Raw genomic sequence first — 12863 nt, 5'->3', positions numbered from 1 at the left:
AAAGAAAACATAGGGTAGGGTTTTGAATAAAAATAGCAGATATCCCCAAAAGAAAACATAGGATTAGGGCTTTGGTTCAAAAAATAGGAGCAATTTCGAAAGGAAAAACTTAGGATTAGTGTTTTGATTGACAAATATGTGACATTACAAAAAGAAAACGTAGGATTATTATTTTGATTCAAAAATAGGAGACATTCTGAAAATAAAAGAAAAGATTTTTTTAAATCAAAAACCGATAGATAAGAGACATGATGAAAAGAAAACATAGGATTCTTGATTGAAAGATAGGAGACATTCCAAAAATAAAACATAGAATTAGGATTTTTACTTAAAAAAATAGGAGGCATTATAAAAAAAGAAAACATAAGATTATGGTTTTTCACTAAAAATTAGATGAGATTCCGTTAACAAAAAGATATGATTAGGATTTTGATTTCATGTGACATTTCAAAAAAGAAAAAATGGATTAGGGTTTTGATTCACATTCAGAAAAAATAGAAAAAAATAAGATTATGGTTTTGATTATAAAATAACAGACATTCCGAAAAGATGAGGAAGGATTAGGTTTTTTATTAAAAAAATAGGACACATTCCAAAAAGAAAACTTAGGTTAGGGTTTTGAATTAAAATTGATAAATAGGTGACATTAAGGAAATAAAATATAATATTCAGGGTTTCATTGAAAGATAGGAGACATTCTGAAAAGAAAACATAGGATTAGGGTTTTGATTCAAATATAGTAGTCATTCCGAAAATAAAACATAGGATTAGGGTTTTGATTCAAATATAGTTGGTATTCATAAAATAAAACATAGGATTAGGGTTTTGATTCAAAACTAAAAAATCGGTCACATTACTATGAGAAAACATAAAATTAGAGTTTTAATAAAAACAAATAGTAGATATTCAAAAACAAAAACATAGGATTAGGGTTTTGATTAAAAAATAACAAACATTCCATAAAGAAAACATGAGATTAGGGTTTTGATTGAAAAATAGGAGTAATTCCGAAAAAAAAACATAGGATTAGTGTTTTTATTGATAAATATAAGACATCATTAAAAGAAAACAAAGAATTATTGTCTTGATTCAAAAGTAGCAGACATTCTAAAAATATAAGAAAGGATTAGGTTTTTGAATCAAAACTGATAAATAGGAGACATTTAGACAAAGAAAACATAGGATTCGGTTTTTGATTGAAAGATCGGAGAAACTCTAAGGAGAAAACATGAGATTATTGTTTTGATTCAGAAAATGAGAAATTCCAAAAAGAAAACATTGGATTAGGTTTTTGATTGAAAATAGCTGACATTGCTAAAAGACAACATAGGACTATGGTTTTAATTAAGAAATAGTAGACATTCGGAAAAGAAAACAAATGATTATTGTTTTGATCCAAAAATTTGAGTCATTCGGGAAAGAAGACATTATATTGGGGTTAGATTAAAAAATAGGAGGCATTCTGAAAAGAAGAAATAGGATTATGATTTTGATTGAAAAATAGGAGACATTATGTAAAAAAAAAATTGGATTAGGGTTAACCGATAAATAGGAGACATTCCAAAAAGAAAACATAGAAATAGTATTTTGATTGAAAAATATGAGACATTACTATAAAAAAACATAGGATTAGGTGTTTGACTAGAAAATATAAACTATCACTATAAGAAAACATTGGATTAGGGGTTTGAATGAAAAATGAGAGAGATTACTATATGAAAACATAGGATTAAGGTATTAAACACAAAAATAGTAGACATTGCAAAAAGGAAACATAGCATTAAGGTTTTGATTGCAAAATATGATACTTTCGAAAGGAAACAATAAGATTAGGGTTTTGATAGAAAACCTTTAAAATATGTGACATTTCCAAAAGTAGCAGAGGATTAGGGTTTTTATTCAAAAATAGGAGAGATTCAGAAAAGAAAAGGCAGAATTAGTATTTTGATTAAAAAATTGGATTTATTCGAAAAAGAAAACATAGGATGAGTGTTTTTAATCAAATATGGCAGGTATTACAAAAAAAAAAAAACATAGGATTAAGGTTTTTGTTGAAAATAGGAGATATTACCTTGAAGAAACATAGGATTATGGTTTTGAATGAAAAATAGGAGGCACCATACGAAAACATTGGTTTATGGTTTTGATTCAAAAATAGTCAACATTTTGAGAATAAAACATCGGATTAGGGTTTTCATTCAAATATAGTAAGCATTCTGAAAAGAAAAATATATGATAAGCATTTGGAATGAAAAATAGGACACATTAATATAAGAAAAGACAGGATTATGGTTTTGATTAGAAAAAAGATGGTATTTTGAAAAGAAAACAGAGTTTGATTAAATAATAGGAGACATTACTGTAAGAAAAGACAGGATTATGGTTTTCATTAGAAAATAGTAGACATTCAGAAAAGAACATATAGGATTAGTGTTTTGAATGAAAATAGGGACATTCCAAAAAGAAAACAGAGGATTAGTTTTTTTATTAAAAATTTGTAGATTTTCAAAAACAAGGTTTGGATTAGGGTTTTGTTTTAAAAAAAATGTGACATTCTGAAAAAAAAAAATAAAGGATTTTTTTTTTTCAAACTTGAAAAATAGGACAGAGTCTAAAAAGAAAACATAGGATTGGGGTTTTGATTGAAAAATAGCAGATATTTGATAAGTGCTTGTGCGATATGAATGCGAAGTGTTCATTTCATATGTTGAGCATTACTTTTCTCGGGTTTTTACACAAATATGTGTGTTTTTATGTTACTTTTGTGAAGGTGGGGTTGTGAGGCAGAGTATAAGGGAAGAAAGCCAATGTGGAACACAATGCACCGATTTTGGAGGAAATCTTGCTAAGGTTCAAACGCGAAGACATAGGTCGGGTGTGAGATGCTAGAGTGTGTGCCAACCTCCTCGTATTCTAGTTAGCACATCCATTTGGAGGGGCACAAGGGCGGTCACACTCGAGCATTCTGACTTTTGCACGTAGAACAAAAGCTCCACCAACTTGTCTATCATTGAAGAAGCAAGTGATCCACCACGTGAATGTGTGTCCGTTTGCGTTACCCCTGATGAAAGCATGAATTCGGGAAGCTATTCAGGCTGAATACTGTAACAGAGCCGGCCGAGAAAATAGGAAATCAGAGAACCCACACGGGCGTGTGGAAATTATACACGCCCGTGTGGAAATTCCACATGGGCTTGTGAAAGATCCACATGCCCGTGTAGTCGCCCAATTCCAGCCCTATTTAAAGCTGATTCAGCTCCGATTTCAGCATTCTTTTCTCCATCTTTTCCCCAACATGGGAGAGGGCGTCAGCTAGGGTTTTGAGGGGTATTGGTTAGGGTTTTGGAGAGGTTCTACGGCTCTGACATCATCATTCCTTAGGAAGAAGGTTGGTAGGGGAGTTTCCATCGAGGCGTATCCTATACCGGACGAGGGATTCCTTGGACGACGAGTACAAGACTCTCCACAAGACCATCGACACGACAATCGAGGGGGTTTTCTATGGATTCATTACTTTAACATTCTATTTCTTTGATTGTACTTAGCTCCATGGAGAGCTAAACCCTTAGTGGGTACTTGGGTATTTGTGAACCCTAGGATGTAGTTGTTTCATTGAATCTCTTTATTATGCTTTCAATTAATTGATGTTTATTGTGAGTTCCAACCTTAAATGCTTGATTGTATGAACATTTCCCCTAGAGTGACACTAGGGTTGAGAGTTCTTGTTGGTAACCTTGTGAGTGAGTGACACACCATGAGTGTCAGACAAAGCTAGGTTGGAGAGGGTTGAGACGGTGAGTCGAGAGGTACAGGAGCGTCCCCTTTCCCCTCCGATGTGATAGATTCTACCTCCGTTCCTCGAGTTCTTTGTGGCCATAATAGAGTGAATGGTCTAAGGGATGACCCTCCGCTGGGGCTTAGTTGCGAGTGCAACGGAGTGAAGCGTTGAGGTGATCTTAGTATCTAGGGCTTAATCATGGTTAGGGAGCTTCCACCTGGACCAAAGGGTTAGGTCTATAATTAGGAAGGGATTTATCACTTTGAATCCTTAGAGCTCATTACAACTCTATGCGAGTGCGAGGTATTGAGATTGTTCAATTTCTCCTCCGGGACATGTATGGAGTTAGGCATAGTTGACCTTAAATTTGGGACTATGTAATGAAGGATTTCCACGACTCACTATTGCATTGATTAGGAAGCATAATAGAGGGTTCTTGTACTTGAAGCGATCGTCCTAGGCGGAGCATTATCCGAGTACCCCATCTTTATTGATTGCCTTACCTTCTCCTTTAATCGTGCTCTCTTACTTGTTGATTTTCCCTTTGAGAATTGAATCATTGTCACACTTATCACTATTGATCTTTCACATAGCTAAGAAGCTTTAATTAAGTGTTTTTTTATTCTCTACTCCCTCGTGGATTCGATACTCGCTCATCCGGGATTATTACTCGACAAACCTGCACTTGCGGGATATACGCAAGGGGACCTTGTCAAGTTTTTTTGGCGCTGCTGCGGGAGTAGGCATTTAGAGATACTTTGCACTTTGTTTTCTTAGCTATTTCGCCATACATTCTATTTCCTATCTTCTTATTCTATCATTTTTTTTATTTCTTTTTCTTTCTTTTTGGGTGCAGCTCCTGGTTATGACCAGAGGGAATCCCTCAATATTGATTGAAGGAGATCCTGAGCTTGAACGTACACTTAGAAGAAAAGGGAAAGAGCCTGTGTAAGAACAGTCTAATTTAGCTGATTTGGTAGTGGAAGGATCCGAAAACATGGCAGAACAGAACGAGCAACAACGAACATTATCCGATTATGCTGCACTTTTCGAAAGTGTTGGGGACACAATCGAGTATCGTGTGTCCCCCAATTATAGCTCAGAACTTTGAGTTGAAGCCGGCATTCATCCACATGTTGCAGCAATCCACACAGTTCAACGGTTTGGCCGATGAGGATCCAAACAGTCATATAGAGAGTTTTCTCAAGGTGTGTGATATGCTGAAGATAAACGGAGTGACGGATGATGCCATCAAGTTGAGAGCCTTCCAATTTTCCCTAAAAGGGAGAGCGAAGCAGTGGTTACACTCATTACCTAGAACATCAATCACCACATGGGAGGAGATGGTAGAAGCTTTTCTTGCTCGTTATTTCCCTCCCGGAAAATCTGCAAAGCTTTGGAATGAGATCTCTACCTTTGTTCAGTTGGAATTGGAGTCTCTATTAGAGATATGGGAAAGGTCCAAGGAGCTCCTGAGAAAGTGCCCGCAACACGGATTCCCAGAGTGGATGATTGTTCAGACATTTTATAATGGTTTGAACCCGAGTACAAGTCAACTCTTGGATGCGGCAGTAGGAGGTACCTTAGGTAGCAAGACCCCCGATGAGGCCCGTCAGTTGATTGAAAAAATGAGGTTAAACAGCTACCAATGGAGTGCTAGGGAGAAGAAGAAAGTGACCGGTCTCCATGAGATAGATGCGGTAACTTCATTGGTGGCTCAAGTGGAGAGTTTGAGTAAGAAGTTAGATCTTCTAACTTCAAATAGAGTGGCGGCTGTGACTAATTGCAATGGGTGTGATGGAGGACATGCTCCCTTCGATTGCCCGATTTCTATTGGTGATGGTTCTTCGGTAGAGAATGTTGATTTTGTAGGTAATGGCATGAGATCTCAAGGAAACCCATGTAGCTATACATACAATTTGGGTTGGAAGAATCATCCCAATTTCTCATGGAGTAATCAGGGTACACAAAAGGCCATGGTGTCACCGGGTTTCCAACAACAACAACAACAAGCCCCTAAGGTTGAAAACAGAGTCTCAGGTTTGGAAACCCCAATGACTGACTTAGAGAAGCACTTGGTTAGATTTGTGCAATCTACAAATACATGGTTTGAATTAGTCAAGGCTACACTTCACAACCACACCGCCTCTTTGCACAACCTTGAAAATCAGGTGGGGCAAATTGTGAAGTCTCTCTCTGAAAGGCCACATGGAAGCTTGCCAAGCAATACAGAGACCAACCCTAGAATCAGGTGGGGCAAATTGAGAAGTGGTCGTGAGGTTGAAGGTAGGCTTCCGAGTGAGAAGCCAAAAGAACACGCACACGAGGTTATAGAGGTAGAAGAGGGAACGAGCAAAGAGAAAGAGGTGGCATCCCCACCTTTCAAGCCAAGAATCCCTTATCCCTCTAGATTGAAAAATGACCAAGGGGATGAACAATAGAAGAAGTTCCTGAGTTTGTTCAAGCAGCTCCACATTAATATTCCTTTTGTTGAGGCATTGGCCCAAATGCCTAAGTATGCAAAGTTCTTGAAAGACTTGTTGACCAACAAAAATAAGTCGGAGGAGAGTGCTTCAGTGATTTTAGATGCTTCATGCTCGGCGGTATTGCAAAAGAACATGCCGAACAAGAAGAAAGACTCGGGAAGCTTCATCATTCCGTGCAATATTGGCAATTTAGGTGAGGAAATGGCATTGGCGGATTCAGGGGCTAGTATCAACGTCGTGCCATACACTTTCTTTCAAAAGCTAGGCTTGGGTGAGCCTAGGCCTACTCGGATGACTTTGCAAATAGCGGACCGAATAGTGCGACATCCGAGAGGCATCATTGAAGACGTGCTTTGTCAAGGTGGACAAGTACATTTTTTTCCGTTGACTTTGTAGTGCTAGATGTCGATGAGGATGCGGATGTATCTTGATACTTGGAAGACCGTTCTTGCGGACTTCCAAAGCATTGATTGACATGGACGGCGGAGAGCTCACATTGAGAGTTGGAGATGACAAGCTCACATACCGCCTTTGCTCGAAGCCATGTGGCATTCTCTTGATTTTGATGATACTTTTATATTTTCTAGACTCTCATCGATGAGATTGTTGATGAATACATGAAGGAGATGTTTAATCTGGATCCGTATGAAGGTTTGTTCGACCAAGAGGAGGATTATGAAGAAGTAATGATGCTTGGTTCGACAGAAGAAGTACCATCTACCCCGGGGATCTTGAAGAAAGTGCTTCGGAAAATGAAGAGGGCTAGGAGACGCCACCTGAAACACTCCAAGGCTGTTGGAGACGTACGTGAACCGAAGAAGTTGGATGAATCATTGTTAGGTGGTCCGAAGCTTAATAATTCACCTTCTACCCTCAAGAGATTTTGCACATCATGTTTTCAAGCCATGGGTAAGAGGGCAACTTTCATTCATGAACCCCCGTGAGGTAAGACAAGGTACGTCAAGCTTAGTGACATTAAACAAGCACTTCTTGGGAGGCAACCCAAGTGGTTACTCTTTTTATTAGTTGAATAACGTAGTGTTTTGCATGAATAAATTGTTAAGTATTGGTGGCTTAATTTTTTAGATGCTTGTGCTGAGATTTCCTTGTAAACTTTGAATATTAATCGTGTGTTTTCATGTGGAATTGGTGAAGCTATGTCGTTTTAGCTTTATTCCATGTTTTTCATTGGTAAAACTTGTATACTAGGCAGGCTCTGAGTGTGTGAACATGTTCAGAAATTTTCTACAGAGCCTGCAGGTTTTTCTAAGGCATCCAGTGAAGACACACGGGCGTGTGGAATTTCCGGACGCCAGTGGATTTGTATTGCGAGCTCATCCAAAGAAGGCACAGGGGCGTGCGGCTGCCCTTGTGAACGACCATGCGACTATCACACGCCCGTGAGTAATTTCCGCACAGGCCTGTGAATTCCTGCAGAATTGGGCAGATTATCCCGAGAGCACACAGGGGTATGGACTCGGCCATGTTGGCGACCTTGTGATTTACACACGGGCGTGGGTAATTTCCACACGCCCGTGCGAAATGCTGCAGAGGAGTTATCTCCTTCCCGAGAAAACACAAGGGCGTGTGGCTGCCCCTGTGAGTTGGGAATGTGAATGTCCACGCCCGTGCGAAATTTCCACATGGGTGTGTAGAACACTTGGCATTTTCCTCGGATGTCCAGGGAAGCCACGGGGTCGTCCGGCTGGCCCTGTGGGTTGGGCACACGGGCGTGGGTATTTTCCACACGCCCGTGCGAGCGAGCAGATCGAGTCAAGTAGTGTTTTTCCCGGAGAGCACTGGGGTGTGCGTGCGCCCCTGTGGCTCTCTTATAATGAGGCGCACGGGCGTGGGCAATTTCCACACGCCCATGTGGATGCACAGAACGCCAAGGGGCGCGAGTTCTTTTTAAAGAAGATTAGTTTCTCACCCTCTTCACTTCCTCTATTCATTTGGAAACATTCTCACATCAGTCTCCGACTCCATAGCGCCAATTTGGTAGGATTTTTGTGTGGTTTTTCGGCCGGTTCCTCATTTCTCATTCCATCTCGTCAGTAAGCCCTATTTATCATTTTCTTTGCCAATTCATGTTTTTCATCGATTAATCGGTTAATAATGCTGTGTTTCTTCAATTAGAAAGATGATTTATGTTTAGAACGAAGTAGAAGTGATTTCACGGTGTATTTTTTGATTCTTGAAGTGCGGCCATGCGGTTTTCACGCCCCGTGGATCCACACGGGCGTGCGGAAATTCCAAATGACTGTGTGGATTTCTACAGCATTAGTTTATCAACTTGTTTGATTGATTTCGTTTTAAGTTTTGCAGATTATGGCACCTCGGTCAAAGAAGCAAGCTGATAAGAGGCCGCGTGAGTTATCCTCTGAGCCTGAGGGCATGAGTTTCACGATTCCAGAGCATCAAGTTCACTATGAGCGCTTGTCGAGACTAGGGTTCGGACAGACTCAATTCCTGGACACGAGTATACTGAGAGATCTACAGTAGGGAGATGAGCTCGCTGATGAGGTTGAGGATCTCGTTTCAGCAGGTGGTTGGAGGCATTTATTGACGATTACAGAGCCAACCATCTGAGAGTTTGCACTGGAGGTGCTATCATCATTCGAGTTTGATAGATCTTACGCGAGTTTTTACAATTTGGACACTATTTAGTTTAGAGCACTTGGACACCACCATAGCTTGAGCATCACTCAGTTTTCAGTTATGCTTGGCTTGTATGAGGAAGCATTCACTGACATCGAGGAGTACTCCTGCCATTCTGAAAGTGATTACCCCGGTGCCTTGACAACGCGGAGGGCTTACAGTAGTACTATGTCGCCGTGGTCGATGACGAGCTGAGGGGTGTCCAAGGCCACGCTGCCTTTCCCCGACTGCATACTGGGATATTTACATGCCATCATGAGTAGGTCGTTGAATGGCCGTGGTGATAGCTACTCGTATTCTAAGCCGGAGGGAACTTCACTTGTACTCGATGGTGCAGCACATACCGATTCACTTAGGGCACATCATGGCCAAGTACAATAGACATCAGGGGCACTATGCTAGATTGGGAGTGATCTTCTCGGTCACGAGATTAGTATTTGCCCTGGGTCTCTTGGACTCGATTCACGGGGCTGAGAAGACGATTATACCTGTGCCCTTGAGCCTAGAGACGATAAGATTGATGGGCATGGTCCGTCGGGTTCGGACAGGGGTTTTTTGCTTTAGTGTTACCAGCTCCAGAGATAGCCGAGGATGAGGGAGATAAAGCTGGGGCATCTCAGCCCGCCTCCCGAGCCTCGACCAAGACCGATGGAGACCGAGGCACCTCCAGTAGCAGAGGAACCACCTCCCGTGTGTATGTTTTCACCATCTCGCGCTCATGATCGCTTTGAGTGGCTCGAGAGCGCTTTGGGAGTGATACGGACAGAGGTAGCTGAGGCTCGAGCTGAGATTGTAGAGATTAGGGGCTACGCAGCCACTCAAGACACGGAGTTCATGGCACGCTTTCGACGTGACATCGCAGATCTTAGAGCGAGACGTCACCTCATCATTTGTCTTCATGGCCAAGCACTCCCTCGTGCCCCTCGGCTCCTCCAAAGATCTCCATCTCCTACCCCAGCACCGGTGGACCCACCATGTGCGTCTTCACTAGCAGCAGCACCGAAGCCCGAGGGCGACACCGACACTTGACTTTACCTTATTTTCTTTTTATGCATTTTATTTTTAGACTTGTTCACTCCGAAAGGATTTTCCTTCTGAGTTTATTTTCATTTTCCATCTAGAGTTGTATTCATTGTCTATCTTTTATATACTCGAGATATTTTATTTTTATTGAGCTTCACTGAAGCCCCTCGTGTATGCGTGCAGATGGTCTTGTCTTCATGGGAATTGAGACTTAGTCATTGGCACGGCCAAAGTGCTTTGGCACTTGGCCGTGTGAGCTTCACAACTCGTCGAAACATTACTCCCAACGACTTAGCTCCATCAAACGCGACACTAGGAGTCAGGGGAGTATTGTTTTGATTGCTTCTCCCACATTTGCACTTCATTTATATATTTTGAGTGAGCTTGCATGTCTACATTGGAGATAATGTACAACGTAAGTGTGTGTGTGTGTGTGTGTGTGGGGGGAGTTTCATCACGCACAAATCCTTTTTCTTGTTCTTGATTGATATACATGCTCACATAGCCAATGCCAGTTCACCGTAGTTGCAATGATTGTATTCTTGAGTTTAGGAGAAATTTTAACATTGAATTTTTTAATGCTCTAGTTCTTGCTTGAATTTCTAGGAATTTTTACCCGATTTACACTCAGTGCACTACTCACTCTTTAAACTCTATTGGAAACTCATGTTCGATGTCAAAGGGACTAGTTATAGTTGTTTCTTGTGTGAAATTCTAAAAAGAAAAATATGGAAAATGAAAAGAAAGAACAAAATAGTTTTATTGTTTATTTGTGCTTGTTGGGTGGAAAGAGCTACCACCTATGTAGTATGAAGATACTCTCATAAGTCGGATGCTAGCTAGGCCCTAATGAGAGAAAGAGCTATCTCATAGGATGAGTGAAAGCTACCACTCTGGTAGAAAGAGCTACCACCTCGAAAGTGTTAAAGCCACCTTAGCGGCCGCTTTGGAAAGGGCAACCTTAGAGGATGTGTGAAGCTACTACCATCTTTGAAATTGTTGTCACTTTTGTAGACAAATAAGTCCCTTGTACTTAGAACTTTAAGGAGTATTACTGTAAGAAAACATAAGATTAGTGTTTTCATTCAAAATTGATTGACATTCCGAAAAGAAAACATAGGGTTAGGGTTTGAATTAAGAAATTGTAGACATTCCAAAAAAAACTTAGGATTAGGGTTTTAATTAAAAAAATATGGGACATTAAGAATAGAAAACATATGATAATTGTTTTGATTAAAAAATAATAGACATTGCCAAAAAAAATATATGATTAGGTGTTTGATTCAAAAATAGGATGCATTAAAAAATAAAACATATAATTAGGATTTTTATTCAAAAATAGGCGGCATTAAGAAAATAAAACATAGTATTAAGGTTTTGATTAAAAATAGGTATAGATTCCCAAAACAAAAAATAGGATTAGGGTTTTTATTCAAACAAACGAGACATTCTTAAAAGAAATTAAAAGATTTGGGTTTTGATTAAAAACTAAAAAATAAGACACATTCCTAAAAAAAACATAGGATTAAAAACTAAATAATAAGACACATTCCTAAAAGAAAACATTGAATGAAAAATTAGAGACATTACTATTACAAAACATACAATTAGGGTTTTGAATGAAATTAGGAGACATTATTATAAGAAAAACATAGGATTAGCATTTTGATCCAAAAATAGTAGATATTCCGAAAAGAAAAACTTAAGAATTGAGTTTGGATTGAAATTATGAGACATTACTATAAGAAAATATAGGACTATGGTTTTGATTCACAAATAGGACCCATTCGGGAAAGAAAAATAGGATCCTGATTTTGACTCAATAATAGGAGACATTACTATTAGAAAACATAGAATTAGTGTTTTGATTCAAAATAGTAGACATTCCAAAAAGAAAAACATAGGATTTGGGTTTTGATAAAAAAATAGCAAACATTGCCAAAAGGAAACAAAAGATTAGATTTTTAATTCAAAAATAGGAGCCATTGTGAAAATAAAATATAGGATTACCATTTTTGATTGAAAAATATGGGACATTACGAAACGAAAATACATGATTATTATTTTGATTCAAAAATAGCAGACATTCCCCAAATAAAACATAATATTAGCATTTTGATTAAAAAAATATGAGGCAATAAAAAAATGTGATTAGGATTAGGGTTTTGATTAAAAAATGAGACATTATGAAAAACATATGATTATTGTTTTGATTAAAAATAGCGAACATTCACAAAAAAAAAAAATAAGAATAGTATTTTGATTCTAAAATCGGAGGCATTCTGAAAGGAAAACAAAGGATTAGTGCTTTGATTCAGAAAAATGAGACATTCTTAAAAGAAAAAATAGGATTTAGATTTTGATTAAAAAATAAGCGGCATTACTATAAGAAAACATGGCATTAAGGTTTTGAGTAAAAACCAAAAAAATAGGGGACATTTCCAAAAGAAAACATAGGATTAGGGTTTGATTCAAAAATAGAAGACATTCCCAAAAGAAAAAATAGGATTAGGGTTTTGATTATTAAATAGTAGCCATTCTGAAAAGAAAAACAAAGGATTAGGGTTCAATTAAAAAATAGTAGACATTCTTAAAAGAAAAACATATGATTAGAAAAATAGGATACATTCCTAAAATAAAACATAGGATAAGGGTTTTGATTAAAAATTGATAAATAGTTGGCATTCCAAAAAAAAACATAGAATTACTGTTTTGATTAGAAAATTGGTGGCACTATTAAAAGAAAATATAGGATTAGGGTTTTAATTCAAAATTAGGAGACATTCTGATGCAGTGGTAATCTTGAAACTGTTGATCCACGCACGATTGCCAGTAACAAGCCTTCCAACCTATTGATCAAAGATTACCAGGATTTTGCAGAAACTATAGTAAGGTTTATTACTCAAGAAAAAATGGCA

At 38.5% G+C, this 12863-nt stretch overlaps 1 non-coding gene across 1 annotated transcript; it reads right to left on the bottom strand.

Moving 5' to 3' along the window:
- Positions 1–5169: 5169 nt before the first annotated feature.
- On the bottom strand, positions 5170–5276 carry LOC120254021. The gene has a single exon (XR_005534502.1). It is a non-coding gene; the product is annotated as a small nucleolar RNA R71 (small nucleolar RNA).
- Between the last annotated feature and the right edge of the window lie 7587 nt (positions 5277–12863).

Source organism: Dioscorea cayenensis, unplaced genomic scaffold, assembly GCF_009730915.1.
Source record: "Dioscorea cayenensis subsp. rotundata cultivar TDr96_F1 unplaced genomic scaffold, TDr96_F1_v2_PseudoChromosome.rev07_lg8_w22 25.fasta BLBR01000302.1, whole genome shotgun sequence".
NCBI lineage: Eukaryota > Viridiplantae > Streptophyta > Magnoliopsida > Dioscoreales > Dioscoreaceae > Dioscorea > Dioscorea cayenensis.
Note: the sequence above shows the minus strand (reverse complement) of the source record. Positions and strands in the feature narration are given on the sequence as shown.